The sequence below is a fragment of the Lepus europaeus genome, chromosome 12 (genome assembly GCF_033115175.1).
Source record: "Lepus europaeus isolate LE1 chromosome 12, mLepTim1.pri, whole genome shotgun sequence".
In the NCBI taxonomy this organism is placed as follows: domain Eukaryota; kingdom Metazoa; phylum Chordata; class Mammalia; order Lagomorpha; family Leporidae; genus Lepus; species Lepus europaeus.
The window spans coordinates 99,339,982-99,358,946 of NC_084838.1; the positions used below are offsets into that span (position 1 = coordinate 99,339,982).

The 18,965-nt window shown below is 52.9% G+C and overlaps 1 pseudogene; it reads left to right on the plus strand.

Moving 5' to 3' along the window:
• Positions 1 to 18,965, plus strand: part of LOC133771080 (large ribosomal subunit protein uL10-like) — a 123,554-nt pseudogene that overhangs the window by 94,050 nt on the left and 10,539 nt on the right.

Consider the following 18,965-nt stretch of genomic DNA (forward strand, 5'->3'; position numbering starts at 1 on the left):
CCACGCACACGCAATGGGCCAGCGCCCTGGGACCCTCACAGTCCACCGCGAGCCACCTCGACCGCCACGTGGCTTCCGCAGCAGGATGGCCCCGCCCCCGCCACTGGGCAGGCTCCCCACACCTCTCCGGCCTCAACTCCTTCTGCCCCAGCGACCACGCCACAGGGTCCCAGAGAGACTCTGTCTCTCCCACCATCTTCGTGAGCGCCCATCTCGCGGCCTTGGCCTTAGCTGTGGGCATTGAAGGACTCCTTCCCTGGAACCTGCGAGTCTGTATCAGTCACTGCACCTCCCGGTGCCTGGCTTAGCTGAGACCAGGACCCTCGGGTCACACCTCTTCCCCCTTGCTCTGGAAGCACTCGGGCCCTCCCCACTGCGGACTGAGGGGGTCCTACATCCTACCAGGAAGTCAGACCCCACCCCGCAGCTCCTGCTGCCTGCTTGTGAAGACAGCGGCACGCGGCAGGCACTCAGGAAGCGCCCGTGATCTTCCCACACCCCCGTGCCCTGAGCTCCTGGAAGCAGGCGCCGTCTTCTCCATCGCCAGTCGTTGCCTGGCCGGTGAGCATGGACGCTCACTTGGACTGGACTGAGCGCAGCTCTTAGCTCACCACGCCATCACCACGCTGGGCTCTTGTTGTCACCGCTGGAGGCCTGGCTGGCCTTGGCCCTCCGCCGCCAGCCTCCCGGGCGATGCCCTGGCTGCACACACAGCGAACGCTGCAGACTTTGAGAAGACACAGGTACAATGCTCAGGCTTCAGAGTCCGCGTCTCCCATCTTTGTTTTCCCATACTTGGCGTTGGGAAGGGCAGTGCTTTGACTGGGGACATAAAAAAAAAGGCATTTGCCCTACTTTTTCTGAAAAATGCAATTCGGTGTTCCATCCGACCGGTGGCTTGTTTGCTGTAGTCACCGTCAGCCCTGAATCTCAGGCCCTTAGCATAGCCACAGGTTGTTTTTCATGCATCGCCAGCTGCCCCAGGCCTGGGCATTTCTTTGAGGGCAGGATTCTCTCCTGTATCACCCACAGCGTCTTCAAGTAAACACACACTTCCTGGATCAGGGAGGTGGGGAAGGAGGGGAGAGGCAGGGCTGGTCATTAAACACTTCCAGGACCAGAAGTGACACTTCCTATTCCAAAGCCCACAGCCACAGGCGGTGGCCCAGTCTGCTCAAGGGGCCTGGCAGCACCAGCCTTTGGGGCAGTTCACCCCGAGGGCTGTGCTGGGGGGGTGGGGCAGCAGTACTACCAGGCACGGGGTCTTCCCACCCAGGGGTGCAGCCGGCTCTGCAGAGGGAGCCGCATGCTTGCCTGGAAATACAGTAGGTCTTCAGGACAGCCCCCGCCCCCAGCCAACCTGCCCCAGCCCTGGACACTCAGGCACCACTCAGCCCCGAGCCTGGGGCAGGTGATGGGAAGGAGCTGTTGACGGGAGAGGAAGGAGCCAAGGCCACACGTGGCGGACACCACAGGTGGTGGGTGCCACATGTGGCGGGCTCCTGCTGTGGAGGTGCATGGCGCGGGAGTCGGGAGTCCAGGGAAGGGTACTGGGAGCAAACAGGCAGCAGAGAAGGGAGGCGGCAGGTGGGCTGGGTGGGCTGTGAGGACGTGTTTCTATGCTGATGGAAGCGTCAGTGGAGTGAGGGAAATGGATGACACAAGAGAGAAGGGACAATGGCTCCAGAAAATTCTGGAATGAGCAAAGGTGCATGGGAAATGTTGGAAGCTCTAGACACTCTAATAAGGAAGGTGCTCCTCCCCCCAGGGGAGGGCGGTGCCCACTACACAGACCAGAGGCTGCTGGACATGGCCAGGGAGCTCGCGCTGGATCCCAGTTCATGTCTGTATTTTACTTTAAAAGAATTAATTATTTATGTATTTGAAAGGCAGAGTAACAGAGAAAGAGGGAGGGGGAGAGAGAGAGAGAGAGAGAGAGAGAGAGAGAAATATCTTTCGTCCACTGGTTCACTCCCCAAATTGCTGCAACAGCCACATCTGGGCCACGCTGAAGCCAGGAGCCAGGAACTCCATCTGGTCTCCCACATGAGTGATAGGGGCCCGAGCACTCGGTCCATCACCCGCTGCCTTCCGGGACGCACATTAGCGGCAAGCTGGATCAGAAACGGAGCAGCTTTGAGGCTTAGATCAACGCTACAATGAGGGACGCTGGCGTCATAAGCATAACCCACTGTCCCAAAGCCAGCTCCAGGTGCCTGCATTTCCTCCAAGGAAAATAGATGCTATGCCTTCAGAAGAGGGTGCAGAGGCTTGAGGAAGAAAAGGAGGGACAGGAACCTCAGGGTGGGAGACGGGAAGCAGAGGAGCCGGAAGGCGTGTCCGCCAGCACCGAGCTCTGAGCGCGCTGGATCACGTGTGGGAGCAGGAAGACAGATGCTCAGTGCAGGGCGGTGCAGCAACCGACGCCTGTGGCAGGAGCACAGGGCTGGCAAGGACTTTGTGCCCTGGCAATGCGGACGAACGTCACAGAGAGGGTGACATTTAAGGGAGACTGGAGAAAAGAGGAGGAACTTAGTACGTGGATGCAGGTCTGGGAGGTGAATATCACACAGAAGAGAAGAAGGAGGGGAAACAGGAGGAAACTAAAGGGCAATAGCAAGGGGGCTGGCCAGGGCAGTGCCTGTGGGGACTCCCACACAGGGAAGGCACAGCCCAAATGGGCGCCAGTTCGAGTCCCGGCTGCTCCACTGCTGATTCAGCTCCTTTCTAATGGCCTGGGAAAGCAGCGGGAGATGGCCCAAGTGCTTGGGCCCCTGCACCCACGTGGGAGACCTGAAGAAGCTCCTGGCTCCTGGCTTCAGATAGGCCCAGCTCCGGCCATTGTGATCATTTGGAGAATGAGCCAGCAGATGGAAGACCTCTCTCTCTCTCTCTCTCTCTCTCTCTCTCTCTCTCTCTCCCTCTCTTTGAGCTGGCCCCTTGCTGTGCCTCCCGGCGGGATACTCTCACCAGATGAGACCAAGGCTGCCAGCGTCACACTCCCTGACGTCCCAGCCTCCAGAACCGTGGGCTACTCAAATCTCTGCTCCTTACCAATTACCCAGGCTCAGGAGCATGGAGAGCATGGTGCCTGGGCAGGCAACCGGCAGGGCAGCCACAGGCGCCTCCATCCACGAAGGCAGGCACTCAAGGCATTAGAATGCCTCATCCAGCATTCTGGGAACACACAGCAGCCGGGGGACCCTCCTGACAGGTGACATCCTGCGTGCCCCGGCCTCGCCTTTCCCACCGGCCTCCCAAAGTGATGCTGAAACGGATCGTGCTGGCAGCCCGGCTGGTGGATGTCAGAGTGGCCCTGGTGACGCGGGAAGCAGCACAGATGGAAGGCTGCACGCAGACACAGCTCCACCTGCTCCTGGGAGCTGAGGTTCCAGTTGCTCGTGTTCGCAGGCAGGTGGCTGCGCTAGGAGCCTCTGCCTGCAGGAAGAGTCTGGGTGAGAGCTGGGTAGCTCTGTACCCTGCACCAATGGACCCCACTGAGAACCCACCGAGGAACCCGGGAGACAGCCAGGGCTCCCAGCGAGGGAGAAAGGGCCTGGGGAAAACACAACTGACACATGTTTAGAAGGATAGCACGTGAGCCATCTTCCGCTGCTTTCCCAGGCACAGCAGCAGGGAGCTGGATCGGAAGTGGAGCAGCCGGGACTTGAACCGATGCTTATTTAGGATACCATTGGTGCAGGCAGTGGCTTTACTGGATACACCACAGCGCCAGCCCCAGGTGATGGGACGTCAAACGGCATGTTCATTGCATCTTTTTTTTTTTTCTCAAGCTCTAGGGTCTGCCCCATGTTCCTGACACTTGCCTGAATCTGAGGTGTTGTAAGCAGTCACTAAGCAATGGTTACTAGGTCAGAAAACAGCTCGTTTCTTTTTTCTTGCAAATGCACCATTTACATGGACTTGTGACCAGCATGCTGCCAGCTGACTCCCCGGTGACCACGTACTTGTGTAACCACAGGCGACGTCAGCGTCCTCCACAGCTCACATGTCACTCACTGTTCCCTTACACCTACTTGGAAGAAATGCTTTATGTTACTAAAACAAAGAGGACCAGCGGTTCCAGAGAGGCCAGGGAAGCAAACCGTGCTTCCAAGGGGGCAAAACTTTCAGAGGTTCCTCTGCGGCTGCTGTCTTAGGTTTGGAAGGAAAAACCAAATACAACGATGCAGCACTTGCCCATAGCAGCTTTGAACAAAAAAGCAGGGGATACCGGCGGCCCTCTGCCCCATCAAGAGGACCACGTGGTAGAAGAGATCCCACGGAGAGGGCAGGTGCTGGGTTCCAGGGCGAGCGTCACTGCTTTGGGCACCCAGCTCCCCGCTGGCTGAGACTCCCATTTCAGACCACCCCCAGGCAGTGCTTCGACTGCCTGCATCTCCCTCCCAGGAAGTAGAGCTTGTTGATAAGGAAGAATGAGTTCATTGGCAGTGAGCCTCCCAAAATCTCTTTTGAAAAAAAGTGTTCTGGTACAGACTGGGAAGACGGCAGAGGGGGTGGGACCCTGGAGGGCAGAGAGTGGCTGGGAGGGGGCACGGCACCCACAACCCCACACGCTGCACAATCAGATGTGTAAGGGAAGGCACAGCTGCTCACCAGACCCCCGGAGATGGAAGAACACATGAGCACCTGATGCACCTGTCACTAACGTCGTCCCCCTCATGGTATGCAGGGACGCAGCTGAGGAGAAAGACACGATCCACACCCCCCACCATCACAGACAAACAGCAAGCCACTGGAGATGGAAGAAGCTTCCAGAACACCCCTATGGGGCTCTCTTAACTACAGGACAGTGGAAGAGAAAAAGGATTGGAAAATGCTCTAATGACTGCACTTGCCGTCCTCTGGCCAAGCTCAGGAAGAGAAGGGAAGGGTGTCCTACGCCAGAAATGGAGCCCAAACCACCTGTTCCACGATGCAGCTCATGGACAGGAGACGACGCTGGTTGCTCATCGGGGGCTAGAGATGTGCCCGTGAGCCCTGCCAGACAACAGAGGCCCGCCCCTGGCTGGGAGGACTTCGGGCCAGCCCCAGGTAATGGCACCACCCTGTGACAAAGGAGAACCAGAGAGATTCCAGCTGCCAGCCCCGGGATGTGGCGAGCAACATTGTCATTTGCCCGGGGCTCCGAATGGGAGGAACAGGGCTTCCCACGAGAAATCAAAGCTTCAAGCCGTCCCCCATGCATGTGGAGCTCCAAGCTTGCACTATTAATGTGGTTCAAGAAACCGGGAGCCAAGAAATGAATGTAAAAGCCGGTTCTGAACGAGTAACGGTCCCAGGGGCCCCCAGCAACAGGCAAACAAAGCCACTTTGTGGGAACGTTTTCGCAACCCAGGACACACGCCAGCCGGCCTCCAGGATGTCTGAAGCCTTGTCTCCCGCAAGCCACGTCCACTTCCTGTGCACAGTGTGCTCAGCTCCACAGTTCCCGCTGAGAGCAGCAGGGCCCCCCGAGGAAGCACGGGCTCCACGCCTGGGCTGCAGGGCTCCCAGAAATACTGGGAACGGTCGCTCGCTTAGAAGGCAAGGAGGCTTCCACAGCGAGAAACTCAAGATGACACTCAAAGGAGTCAGGAACTACAGAAGAGACGACAAAAGCAACGGCACGAGTGGTATCAGCAGTGGATTAAAATCTGAGATGCTTAAATCCCTCGGGGCACACTGGTTCTTGAAAAAAAAAAAAAAACTTATTAGAGGAATTCATTACAGGAATTAACTCGTTATTTTGAAAACTGGTAAGGGGCCGGCGCTCTGGCGCAGTGGGTTAACACCCTGGCCTGAAGCGCCGGCATCCCATATGGGTGCCGGTTCGAGACCCGGCTGCTCCTGTTCTGATCCAGCTCTCTGCCATGGCCTGGGAAAGCAGTAGAAGATGACCCAGGTCCTTGGGCCCCTGAACCCAGATGGGAGACTGGAAGAAGCTCCTGCTCCTGGCTTTGGATCAGAGCAGCTCTGGACTTTGCGGCCAACTGGGGAGTGAACCATCAGATGGAAGACCTCTCTCTCTCTCTCTCTCTCTCTCTCTTCTCCTCTCTCTGTGTAACTCTGCCTTTCAAAGATATAAATAAATCTTTTAAAAAAAGGAAAACTGGTAAATCATCAAGTATTTATCCTGTCTCCCTGATTCCTTGTTCCACTGGGTATCAAATGGCTAGTGACACAAAGTTTCCTCTGTATAGAAATACCGCAGCCACTAAACGACCAGGGAATGCTGAAAGCAGAACGTGGCAATCTGCCACAAAGTGGCAGGCCTGGACGGCTTCTTACACCACGTGTGCATTCTACGCAGCCCGACAGGAGGGCACGCCACCATCGCTAAATCAGCCTTGCACCCAAGCAAATCAAATAATTCAATCTAAATACACCCAAGACTGCAAGCTCGGCTACTGACTTACAGGAAATGCAGAATAGTGTTAGGGATGGAGCAAGTCCTGCTTGGCTTGGCTGCCTGAACTCGTGCGGGTGTGTTTGAACCCTGATGCCCTACTGTGAAGGTTGATGGATTACAGGTGGAGCCCCATCTTATCCTCACGGGCTAGTTCTCGCAAGAGGGTTGGTTATGTCAGCCGAGTCCAGCCGAGCAGCTCTCTGACCACCGTATCATCATTCCTTCATGCCCACTACGTAGCGGCGAGACTGCACACGATGTGAGACTAACGGAGCAAATGGAGCCTTATCTGTGACCTCCAAACCGCAAGTGGAAATAAACCATTTTCTTCCCAAGAAGCATCTTTTGGGTGCTTTAGTTAAAGTACTAAAAAGCTGACTAATGCAAATGAAGATATGGGGATGACATCAGCAAAATTCTAGACTACGGAGAATTCTAAAGAGAAGATAAAGACACTTGAGGGGGAATCTATATGCACAGCAAATGTTTCCAACACGAGCATTCAATTTGAACAGCCATTCAAAAAACCGATAAAACGCTGTACACCATGCCCAAGCAGGATTAGCAAATTATGCGAGATTGATTGGACATTTCAAAAGCCATTAATGTAATCTACCACATCAACTGGTTAAAGCAGAAACATCATGATCTCTCCACCCAGAAAAAGCGATTTTACAGGCAGAAAATCTAAAGATAAAAGTTCTACGCAAAGTAAGAAAACAGAGGGACTTTCTGAAATGAATAAGGAATGCTAAAAAAGAATTGTGAAAACTAACTTCACACATAACAGTGAGAAAGAGCACATGTTTGCCCCAGACGAGGGAGGGAGAAGGCAAAGGCAGGGTCTCTCACCACTCCCACTCAGCACCGGTGGAAGTCCTCACTGGGGCAACAGGAAATAAAAGCTCAACCAACTAGCAAGGAAAAAAACTGAAGTGCCTGCATTCATAGCGAAATGTTTGTCTGTGCAGAAATCCCAAATTACTAACAAAAAGCTCTTAGAAGTAGAGTAGAACATAGCAAAGTTGCAGGATAGAAGGCAAATATATAACAGGAAGTTATTTCCCATGCATCAGCAATGAACAACACCATTATGATAACACAAATACCCTTGCAATCACACCAAAAAGTATTTAACTATAAACCTAATAAAAATGAGAGCTAAATGCAGAAAACCACAAGCTATTAGGAAGGAAATCAAAGATAATGCTGGAAGTCTCGATATTTTGAAGATATTAATTCTGCCAAACTTGACTGATAGATTTCATGAAATTTCAACGCAGTCTCAACAAACCATATTTTCAGATTCCATGGGTTATTTGTAAAGGTAAGAGGCCTAGAATAGCCAACATAAGACGGCAGAAAAGGAAGGGGCAGGGAGAAATAGGAGGAAGAGAGGGAGACGGAGACCGACAGGGACAAGGAGGAGGGGGGTGGGGGAAGAAGAAGGAAGAAGAAAACAATGATGACGTCAGAAGACGCCCATTTCCTGATTCTAAGGCTATAAAACTCGAGCAATGAAGATACAAGGTACTGACGACAGGATGGAGACAAGATCAGTGGAACAGAATAAAGGGCCAGAACAGACCAACACAAACACAGTCACCAGATCCTTGATAAAGAGGCAAAGGTGACCGACGGAGACATAATGTCCCTGGACAAGCGATGCAGGAACAGCTGGCTGTTCATCAGTGGAAGCTAACACTGAAAGGTGAACCAGCTATGCTCCTTACACTAAATACATCACAGACCTAAATGTAAGATTATACAATATCTATGGCCGGCGCCACGGCTCAACAGGCTAATCCTCCGCCTGTGGCACCAGCACACAGGGTTCTAGTCCCGGTCGGGGCGCCGGATTCTGTCCCGGTTGCCCCTCTTCCAGTCCAGCTCTCTGCTGTGGCCCAGGAAGGCAGTGGAGGATGGCCCAAGTGCTTGGGCCCTGCACCCGCATGGGAGACCAGGAGAAGCACCTGGCTCCTGCCTTCGGATCAGCACGGTGTGCTGGCCGCAGCGCACCAGCCACGGCGGCCATTGGAGGGTGAACCAACGGCAAAAGGAAGACCTTTCTCTCTGTCTCTCTCTCTCACTGTCCACTCTGCCTGTCAAAAAAAAAAAAAGATTATACAATATCTAGAAGAAAATTTACGAGAAACTCAAGATGACATTGGGTTTGGCAATGAGTTTTTAGATATACCAAAAGCATAATCCATTAAAGAAAAGATATATTAGACTACAAACGACATTGTTAACAGAATAACAGATAAGCCAGACATTGGAGGAAATCATTGTGAAATGCGTATTTGGTAAAAGGCTCATATGCAGGAGCTGGCACTGTGGTGCAGTGGGTTAAGTTGCCATCGTAATGCTGGCATCCCCTGTGAGCACCCATTCGACCACTAGCTGCTCCATTTCTGGTCCAGCTCCCTGCTCATGTGCCTGGCAATGCAGTGGAAGACGGCCCGGGGGCCTGGCCCCTGCACCCATGTGAGAGACTCCAATGTACCTTCAGGCTCCTGGCTTCAGCCTGGCCCAGCCTTGGTCATTGCAACCGTTTGGAGAACAAACCAGCAGATGGGAGATCTCTCTCTCTCTCTCTCTCTCTCTCTTTCTCCTTTTTCTATCTCTGCTTTCTAAATAAAATAAACCTTTTATTAAAAAAATAAATAAAATTTAAAAAATAAAACAAAGCTTTTATTAAAAAAGACTCGTACACAAAATATGCAAAACATTTAAAATTCAACAATAAGAAAACAAACTGCTGAATTTAAAATGAGGAGAAGCTCTGAAGAGACTTCTCACCAAAGAACACAGGTGGCAAACAAACATACCAAAAAATGACCAACACAATGTGTCACTGGGGAACGAGCAGAGTCTATGAAACCAGCGGAAAAGAATGGGCACGAGTGTGGTGCACCAGCTGACCAGGTTTTCGCCATGGGAGTGTGTGATCGGTTCTATGCCGTATATTCATCCTGGAAGCGAACAGAGCTGGAGTGGGACTCGCATGTAAGCGAGAGGAGGAGGACAGAATGACCCATGTGCGATGGACCAAAGACAAGAGCGTCTGTGTGATCATTTCAATAACAGGGTTCCAGCAGCTAAGGACCAACAGCAACTGCAGCCGACACAGCCAACAACCCCCACTTGCCACACCTCTACACACACAGCACCCTAACAGCTTACCATATGTCAGAAAGCTCAGGGAATCCCTGGGAAACCTGGATAACTTGAATCATCAAACAAGCCAAAGAAAAGAGTCAAGACAGCCTTCAGCCCGAGGACCGTGCTGGGGAGAGTGCAGCTATCACCCCTCCCAAATCTGGACACAGCGCGGCTGCTGCGTCGTCTGTCACCTGGACCACTGGACCACGGCTGCCTCCAGGCGTGGGCTTTGCTCCCGCTGCTGCTATCACGAAGCTCCACTCTCGCAAAATCTGGGAGAAGGACAGATGTCTGGCACAGTGGTTAGGAGGTCACTTGGAAAACCCACAACCCATACTGGAGTGCCTGTGGCCCAGTCCCAGCTCCACTCCCAGTCCCAGCTTCCTGCCAGAGCAGACCCTGGGAGACCCAAAGGTGACGGCTCAAGTGGTTGGGTTCCTGCCACCCATGTGGGAGGCCTGGATCGAGATCCTGGCTCCTGGCTTCAGCCTGGCCCAGTCCCAGACATCTGGGACATGAATCAACAGATAGAAGATTTCTCTCTCTGTCTGTGTGCCTCCTTCCCCTGTCGTCCGTCTGTCTCTCTCTCTCCCTCTCCCTCTCTTCCTTTTACATAAAATTAAACAAGTTGTAAAACTGAGATATCTTCTGTTTAGGCAAAACAAGATGCCATACCCTAGCAGCAAGAAAAGCAGGAAGCCTGATCATACTTTGCAGCATTTACATCTGGAGTACGATCTGCCTCCCACTCAGGTTTATACACTGAGAACTGCTTCAGAGATACAGCAGGGATAAGGCTCTAGGCAGCACAAAACTGAGTAACGTCAACCACACCAGCAGGGGCACCAAATCGAGGCTGGTAGACCAAGCAGACAGCAAAGCAAAGGAGGGCTAACACAGCATAGCTCGAGAGTGGCTAACACGCCGTGGAAGTCAGCCACGTCCCACATTAGAGTTTCTGGGTTGCGTCCCAGCTCCCGCTCCTGACTCCAGCTTCCTGCTAACACAGAGCCTCAGAGGCAGCAGTGCTGGCTCAAGTACTCAGTTCCTGCCACTCAGCTGGGAGACCCGGATTCTGTCCCTGGCTCCCAGCACGGGCCTCAGCCCACTCCCAGCCATTGCAGGCATTTGCAAAGTGAACAAGTAGATGGGCTCTCCCTCTGTCTGGTTCTCTCTTGCCCCCTACCTCAAGTAAATAAATATAAATAAAATTGATTTTTTAAAACAAGTACTGTTTATTGATAAGGTGGAAAGTTTCCCAGGAATTTAGCATAGTTTCCAAAGAGAAAGTGAGAAGCAGACAGTCATACTAAAAAAAATCGTATTAGTAAGACAAAAAAGAGTTAGGATTCGGTTTTGAACACTGTATAACATGCACGGCTCTGCACCTAACAAGAGGAAAATGCACAGTCAAGTGTGCATGAGATGTTTCTACCCACTCGACCACAAAAGGAGTCCCAACCCATATTCCATAGCCAGTCTCATGGAGGCCACATACTCTGCCTGCACAATAATGCCATTAGGAACCATTGACAAGGGGCCTCCATCTGCCACGCTGACGTCACAGATGGGAGTGCGCATTCGAGTCCTGGCTGCTCTGCTTCCCACCCATCTTCATGCTGAAGTTCCTGGGAAGCAGTGGTGATGACCCACGTACTCGAGATCCGGTCACCCACGACGCGCTTAGGAAACTCGGATGGAGTTCCCAGCTCCTCACTTCAGCCAGACCCAGCCCTGTTTGCCTGTTTGTTGCAGTCATTTGGGAAATGAACTAGAGGATAGACGATCTTCTCTCTCTCTCTCTCTCTCTCTCTCTCTCTCTCTCTCTCTCTCTCTCTCTCTCTCCAATAACCACGATGTTCTCTTTAATCTGGAAATGTAAAAGCGTATTTTGAGATAATGCATACGACCAAGTAACCCTGCATTTGCTGTGGCAGTCCATGCAGGGCTTCCGACTCAAAGCTTCCCTCTCTGTTCCCAAGTAGAAGCATGGGGAACCTTCTGCAGCCTGGGATGAAGTGGGGACCACGGGCACAGTGCAGGGGGCAGAAGCAGCCTGGGCCGCCTCTCTGGGTATAAACTGACATCTCCCCTAACCCAACATACGCTGTGCACTACCCAAGGCCCTCCTTGGCCAGGCCCCTCTCAGAGACCCTAAAGGAATTGAAGTCCACTCTTCTGGGCAGTCCCCACAGCCCATCCGCAACACGCTCAGACAGAAAGAACAGAGCCAGGCGAGCCGTGGCCGACACCTGCTCTGCTTCCTGCTTCCTCGCGCTGCCTTGGAACCAGCTCTGTCTGCTTCCTCCTCGTGGCTCGCGGAAGCTTCTCTGTGTCATCACCTCCCTCTCTCCTCACCGACTTTAACGAAGCTATCTTCTCCTTCCCCAGAGAACAAGTTCTATAACTACACTTCAATGTGTAAAGGCTGCAAGAGAGCATGATTAATGGTAGGAATAAAAAGTTCTGGGGGCCGGCACTGTGGTGTAGCAGGTAAAGCCACCACCTGCAGTGCTGGCATCCCATATGGGCACCAGTTCAAGTCCCAGCTGCTCCACTTCTGATCCAGCTCTCTGCTATGGCCTGGGAAAGCAGTAGAAGATGGCCCAAGTCCTTGGGCCCCTGTACCCATGTGGGAGACCTGGAAGAAGCTCCTGGCTCCTGGCTTCGGATTGGCGCAGTTCTGGCCATTGTGGCTATTTGGGGAGTGAACCAGCGGATGGAAGACCTCTGTCTCTCTCTCTCTCCCTCTCTCTACCTCTCTGTAACTCTGCTTTTCAAATAAATAAATAAATCTTTAAAAAAAAAGTTTTGGCCCAGTTGCCCCTCTTCCAGGCCAGCTCTCTGCTGTGGCCAGGGAGTGCAGTGGAAGATGGCCCAAGTCCTTGGGCCCTGCACCCCATGGGAGACCAGGCTAAGCACCTGGCTCTTGCCATCGGATCAGCGCGGTGGGCCGGCCACAGCACGCTACCGCGGCGGCCATTGGAAGGTGAACCAACGGCAAAAGGAAGACCTTTCTCTCTGTCTCTCTCTCACTGTCTACTCTGCCTGTCAAAAAAAAAAAAAAAGTTTTGGCCAGTGCCGTGGCTTAACAGGCTAATCCTCTGCCTTGCGGCGCCGGCACACTGGGTTCTAGTCCCGGTTGGGGCACCGGATTCTATCCCGGTTGCCCCTCTTCCAGGCCAGCTCTCTGCTATGGCCCGGGAGTGCAGTGGAGGAAGGCCCAAGTGCTTGGGCCCTGCACCCGCATGGGAGACCAGGAGAAGTACCTGGCTCCTGGCTTCGGATCAGCGAGATGCGCTGGCCGCAGTGGCCATTGGAGGGTGAACCAACGGCAAAAAGGAAGACCTTTCTCTCTGTCTCTCTCTCACTATCCACTCTGCCTGTCAAAAAAAAAAAAAAAGTTTTGATGCTTTCAAAATCCATGCCCACTGTGTATGACCACGCTAGACAGGGACAGAAGTCAGCACATGAAGACAGGTGCACGAAACAGCAGAGAAGCAAAGACCAGCTAATGGGATGACTCCTTTTAGTGAAGGCTCAATAAACACTTGTTGGGGCCACCTGTGACACCAGCATCCTACAGGGGTACTGATTTGAGTCCCATCTACTTCACTTCCAATCCAGCTCCCTGCTAATGCACCTAGGAAAGCAGCAGAAGATGGCCCAAGCATTTGAGCCCCTGCACCCACGTGAGAGACCCAGCTGGGGTGCCAGGCTCCTGGCTTCGGCCTGGTCCAGCCCTGGCTGTTGCAGCCATTTGGGGAGTGAATCAGCAGCAGACAGAAGATCTCTCTGTGTCTCCCTCTCTCTCTGTCACTCTGCCTTTCAAATAAATAAGTAAATCTTTAAGGAAAAAAAAAAAAGAAACACATGAATGCCGTGTTTAGGGAAAAATACATAGGTCCTGCACATTCACGTTACAAAACAAAAATTAATATTTTTCAGAGTTGGACCTACTCGACTGTGGAATGGATTATCTAGGTAAGCATACATTTGAAACATTGGCTTCGACAGAAATAGGAAACCCAATAATTCAATAACCATAGAAGCAATTGCAGAAGCGATTTAAAAACTTCCTAGACCCCCCCCCCCAAATACCTTCTTCAGAGAGTTTTTATGTGGAAAATCTTGAAAATTTTCAAGGAAGCAATAATTCCAACACACACACACGTTTCGAGAGCCCAACAAAGAAAGCAAGCTTGCAGATTCTTTTTTCTCAGGGCTAACGAATGGCTGGGACCAAAACGTGAACTAATGTGAAACAGAAGCCGCACCATAGGAAAGCTGTGTCAGGATCCCAATAAAGGATCAGCACATGGGCTCCGACAGGGCCTTGGAAAGAGAACACTCCATGGCCAAGCTGGGCTCCTTCCAGAAATGCAAAATCAGCTCCGGGTTAAGAAATCTGTTTATGTAACTCACTGTGTGGGTCAGGGTTCAGTTACCAAAGCCCAGTAGTGCACGGCAGAGAGGGGTTCCAGACAGGCGGTGCATGGCTCCCGGATGCCGGGGCGGGGATGGGGGCGTAGAGCTGTAGCTCTGAGCCTCTCTGCGCAGGGTCAGCGAGGGGGTGCCCCTCCGCCCCCACGTTCCCCGGCCAGGGCAAGCCTCTGCCTCCCCCACCCCCACCCCGCATGGTGCCTGTTGTAAAAAGCCACGCCCCTCGGACGCGCTGTGCTCCAGCGGCAGGGCAGCGTGTCCTTGCTGAGGTCGGTCCCACGGGTGCTGTCCAGCCTGCCCATCGGTAGCCACCGTCTGGAGCCTGCACCCTGCCCCGCTCTGCCCTTCTCAGACAAGTCAGGGCGTCCACCACGCTGCAGAAAAGGTGACGCGCATGCGCAGCCTCCCCGGCACTCGAGGCCAAGGCATGGGATTGCTCAAATCTAAATCAAATCCAGAAGCCTGGCTGCAAAGAGCTCCGAGACGTGCCTGGTGGCTTTCCCATGCCATGCCCAGCAGGGTGGGGTGCGTGCGGGTGCTGAGTTGTCACATCCATCCCACTCCCCTCCGGCTTCCCACCTCCTCACCCGCCACTCCCACAACCACGGCGCTTCCACATGGGCCGGCAGCTCCCTCCATGCAGGAGAAGACTCACCACCCATAAGTCTCACTATCTCTGAGCGATGCCCACACCACAGCTACTTCTGCAGAAATCCAAAAGGCTCGGTTAGCACCCTGACCTACAGCAGCGCCTCCACAAGAGACAGCAGGATCTCTAGCCGGGCGTCCTCACGAGTGACATCGCGTGGCAATCCACTGTGATGCCCAGGGAGGACGGGGCAGCTGGAAGTCCAGCCACCTTCTCAATGGCATCCAGCTGCTGGGAGCTGATCCAGTATGCTTCACTGTGGGAGCAGACGATGCCGGCAGATGTGCAGGTCCCTCGAGGGGGGGCTGTGGTGCTGTCGGCAGAGGCCACCCGAAGGCGTGGGGAAAGCAGCCCGGTCCTGCAGAAGCTCCTGCCTCATAGTCGAGGGAACCTGGGCTTTGGGTTCACCACGGAAGACTTGGCTGAGATCAAGGAAATGCTGCTGGCCAGCAAGGTGCCAGCTGCTGCCGGTGCCGGTGCCACTGCCCCCCGTGAGGCCACCATGCCAGCTCGGAAACTGGGCTGGGGCTGAGAACACCTCCTTTGTCCAGGCGTCGGGCATCACCACGAAAATCTCCAGGGCCACCACTGAAGTCCTGAGCGACGTGCAGATAATAAAGGCTGGAGACAGGGACCGGCTCTGTGGTGTAGCAGTTGAAGCCTCTGCCTGCAGTGCTGCCATTCCATATGGGCGCTGGTTCAAGTCCCGGCTGCTCCACTTCTGATCCATCTCTCTCTATGGCCTGGGAAAGCAGTGGAGGATGGCCCAAGTCCTTGGGCCCCTGCACCCATGTGGGAGACCCAAGTGGAGTTCCTGGCTCCTGACTAGTCTGGCCCAGCTCTGGCCATTGCAGCCATTTGGGGAGTGAACCAGAGGATGGAAGACCTCTCTCTCTGTCTTTATCTCTCTCTATGACTCTACCTCTCAAATAAATAAATAATCTTAAAAAACAAAGACTGGAGACAAAGTGGGAGCCCACGAAGCCACCGCGCCGCACAGGCTGAACATCTTCCCTTCTCCCCAGGCTGACCGTGCAGCAGGTGCTGCAGAGTGGCAGCTTCTGCGATCCCGAAGTCCTGGACATCACGGAGGAAACTCTGCACTCCGGCTTTCTGGAGGGAGACTGCAACATTGCCGCTGTTTGCTTGCAGACTGGTCATCCGACTGCTGCATCTGTACCCCGTTCCTTCATCAATGGGTCCAAGCAGGTCCTAGCTTTGTCTGTGGAAACTAAGTACACTTCCCACTTGCTGAAAAGGTCAAGGCCTTCCTGGCTGATCCGTCTGCATTCGTGGCTGCTGCCCCACCCCCCCACCCCCCAGCTGCTCCTGCTGCTGCTGGAACCCCAGCCAAGGTTAAGGCCAAGGAAGACTTGGAGGAATCGGACAAGGATACAGGATTTATTTCTTCAACTAATCACCAAAAAGCAACCAACGCAGCCAGCTGTATTTGCAAAACGAGAAAATACATTCTTCCTTCTCTTAAAAAGAGCAAAAAAGAGAGACAGCAGGGGAGAGCTGATTCGCTTTTACGGCAACATAAGCCAGATAATAAGGGAATATGTACCTGAACCAATGCTAAGGTTAGCTGTTTTCTAGAGACCACTGTTGCCATGAGATAGACGACAGACAGATTCGATGGTTAGGTAGAACTACATGATAGGTAGGTAGGTAGGTAGGTAGGTAGATAGATAATAAACTCCTATACACCAGCTTGTTATTATTTATATATGTGTAGCTACTTACTGAGACAGAATTCACATACCATATCATTCACACACTTTGAAACAATTCAGTGCGTTCTACCCTATTTTTAGTACAGATCTGGGCAAACATAAGCATAAACCAGTTGCAGAACATTTTCACAACCCAAAAGGCATCCCCACACCCCTCACCAGCAGTTCCCTCTTTACTCCCACAGTCCCCAGCCCCATCCAACCACGGTTCTATCTCCCATCGCTAGCTTTGCCCATCCAGGGTATTTCCTAGAAATGGAATTTTCTACTATGTGGTCTTCTGGCTTCTTTCACTTAGCATAATGTTTTCAAGGTTCATCAGTGCTGTAGACTAGATCCATGCTCCATTACTTTTAATTGCTCAGTAATATCCCTTTATCGATGGAAGGCATGTTGTATTCAGCCGTTCACCAGTTGGCGGGCATTCAGGTCATCGCCACTTTCCGAGTCCTCTGAACAATGCTGCCAGAGAGCAGGTGTGTTTTCATTCCTCTGAGCGTATCCCAGGAGCAGAGTTACTAGGTCCTGTGGCAACTTTGTTTCACCTTCTGGGGAGCTGCCAGTTTGTTTTCCTAAGCAGCTGCCTTGGGTTTACCTCCCCATCCACAGGGGGAGGAATTCCACTTTCTCCTCCCCTTCATCCAGGTTTGCCTCTGGGTCTTTTTGATGGTCGGCACTCTGGTTCTGCTTAAAGCGGTAGCTCGAGGTGGTTGCCACGCAATTCCCTCTTGGATCGTGGTGGCCACTGTCTTCTCATGTGTTTGCTGACCAAATGGACATCGTCGTTGGAGAAATGTTTGCTCAGATCCTGTGCTCATTTGTCCTTTGGGTTGTCTCATGTCTTCTAAAGAGACCAAGAAGAAGGAAGACCAGGCATGATATTAATGGAGCTATTCTGTGAACCTTCTTATGCCCCATTGCTGCTTCTCATCTTTGAGTTTCCATCTGGTGGCATTCCCAGGACGCCTTTGTTCCCATCACCTTCCTTGCACTTTTATTGTCAAATAGATTATAATTCTACGTGTCATAGACCCACTAATATGCTACAGATGTACTAGTTCATGCTTGTTAAACCACTTAAGACAATAAAAGAAAAGAAATATACACATTTAAGCTGCCTTTTATGATTGCATCAACCCCTTTACTGGTGCTCTCTGTTTTTTGTGGGGAGATTTGAATTGTCACCTGGGGTCCCCCCTTTCAGCCTGGATAACTTCCTTTGGTCTTTCTTACATGTCTTTTCCCTGAGGAATGAATGCTCTCGATTTTTATCTGATAATCTGTTCGGCCTTCATGTTTTGAAGGATAGTTTCCTTGGTGTGAGATTTTTGGTTGAGGGCCAGGCATTTGCTGTAGTGGTGAAGACACCACCGGGGGTGTCCACTTCCCCCGTATCAGAGTGCCTAGCTAGATTCAAGTCCCACATCCATTCTCAACTCCAGCTTCCTGCTAGTGCAGACCCCCGGGGGCAACAGTGAAGTCTCAAGTGCCAGGGTCCCTGCCACCCATGTGAGAGACCTGTCCTGAGTTCCGGGGTCCCCACGAGTCCTCAGTGCACCACCTGGCCACGCCTTGGGGCCAGATGTTGCTTGGCGGCATAGATCATTGCGGTTTGAACGTGCTGAGATGGAATCTGCCCGCTAAGGTTTCGAGAGAGTGAAGCAGTAGGCACTGAGCCAAGTGGCTGATAGGCCCACATCCCGCGCTGGAGCTCCTGAGTTCCACTCCTGCTCCTGCTCCTGACTCCAGCTTCCCGCGAATGCAGACCCTGGGACGCAGTGGTGATGGCTCACATGGTTGAGTTCCTGTTACCCGCATGGAGGACTTGAGTCCCCAGCTTCTCTCCCCGACCCAACCACTCTGGCTGCTGCGGGCCTTGGGGAAATGAGCACATGGATGGGAGAACCGCCCCCCCACCTCCTTTTCCAATAAAGTAAGTACATTTTGAAAACAAGGGTGAAAGCTTCTTTCAAAGCAGAGTCTTTAGAGAGTGATGAGGGTTAGATAAAGGCATCAGAGGAGAGCCCTCCCTCCCGACTGAATGCTGGTGACCCCCGAGTGCCCCCCGTCTCTCGCGGTAGACATCTGCTCAGCCCCAGCTGCGCCCCTTGACCTTCCACCTCCGGAGCCTTGAGCCAGAACCAGCCACTTGCTTTGTAACTCGCCCCAGCTGTGGTGTGGTGCTATCAGCAACAGGAAACAGACTCATGCTTGCAGTTGTGCCGAGACCAGCACTCCGGGCCCCAGCGCACGCCTCCGGCAGTCGTCTCTTAGCCATAGCTAATGCTGCACGGGACACCACGACCATGAATGAGGCATTTTTAAGTCCACGCCTGCTACTTGTGGCAGAAACTGACCCAAACAGAGTTTCCATATCAGAAGGAAATATCTCGAGGCTGGCATTGTGGTGTAATGGGTAGAGCCGCCACCTGCAGTGCCGACATCCCACATGAGAGCCAGTTCGAGTGCCAGCTGCTCCACTTCTGATCCAGTTCCCTACCAGTGCACCTGGGAAGGCCACGGAAGATGGCCCAAGTGCTTGGGACCCTGCCACCCATGT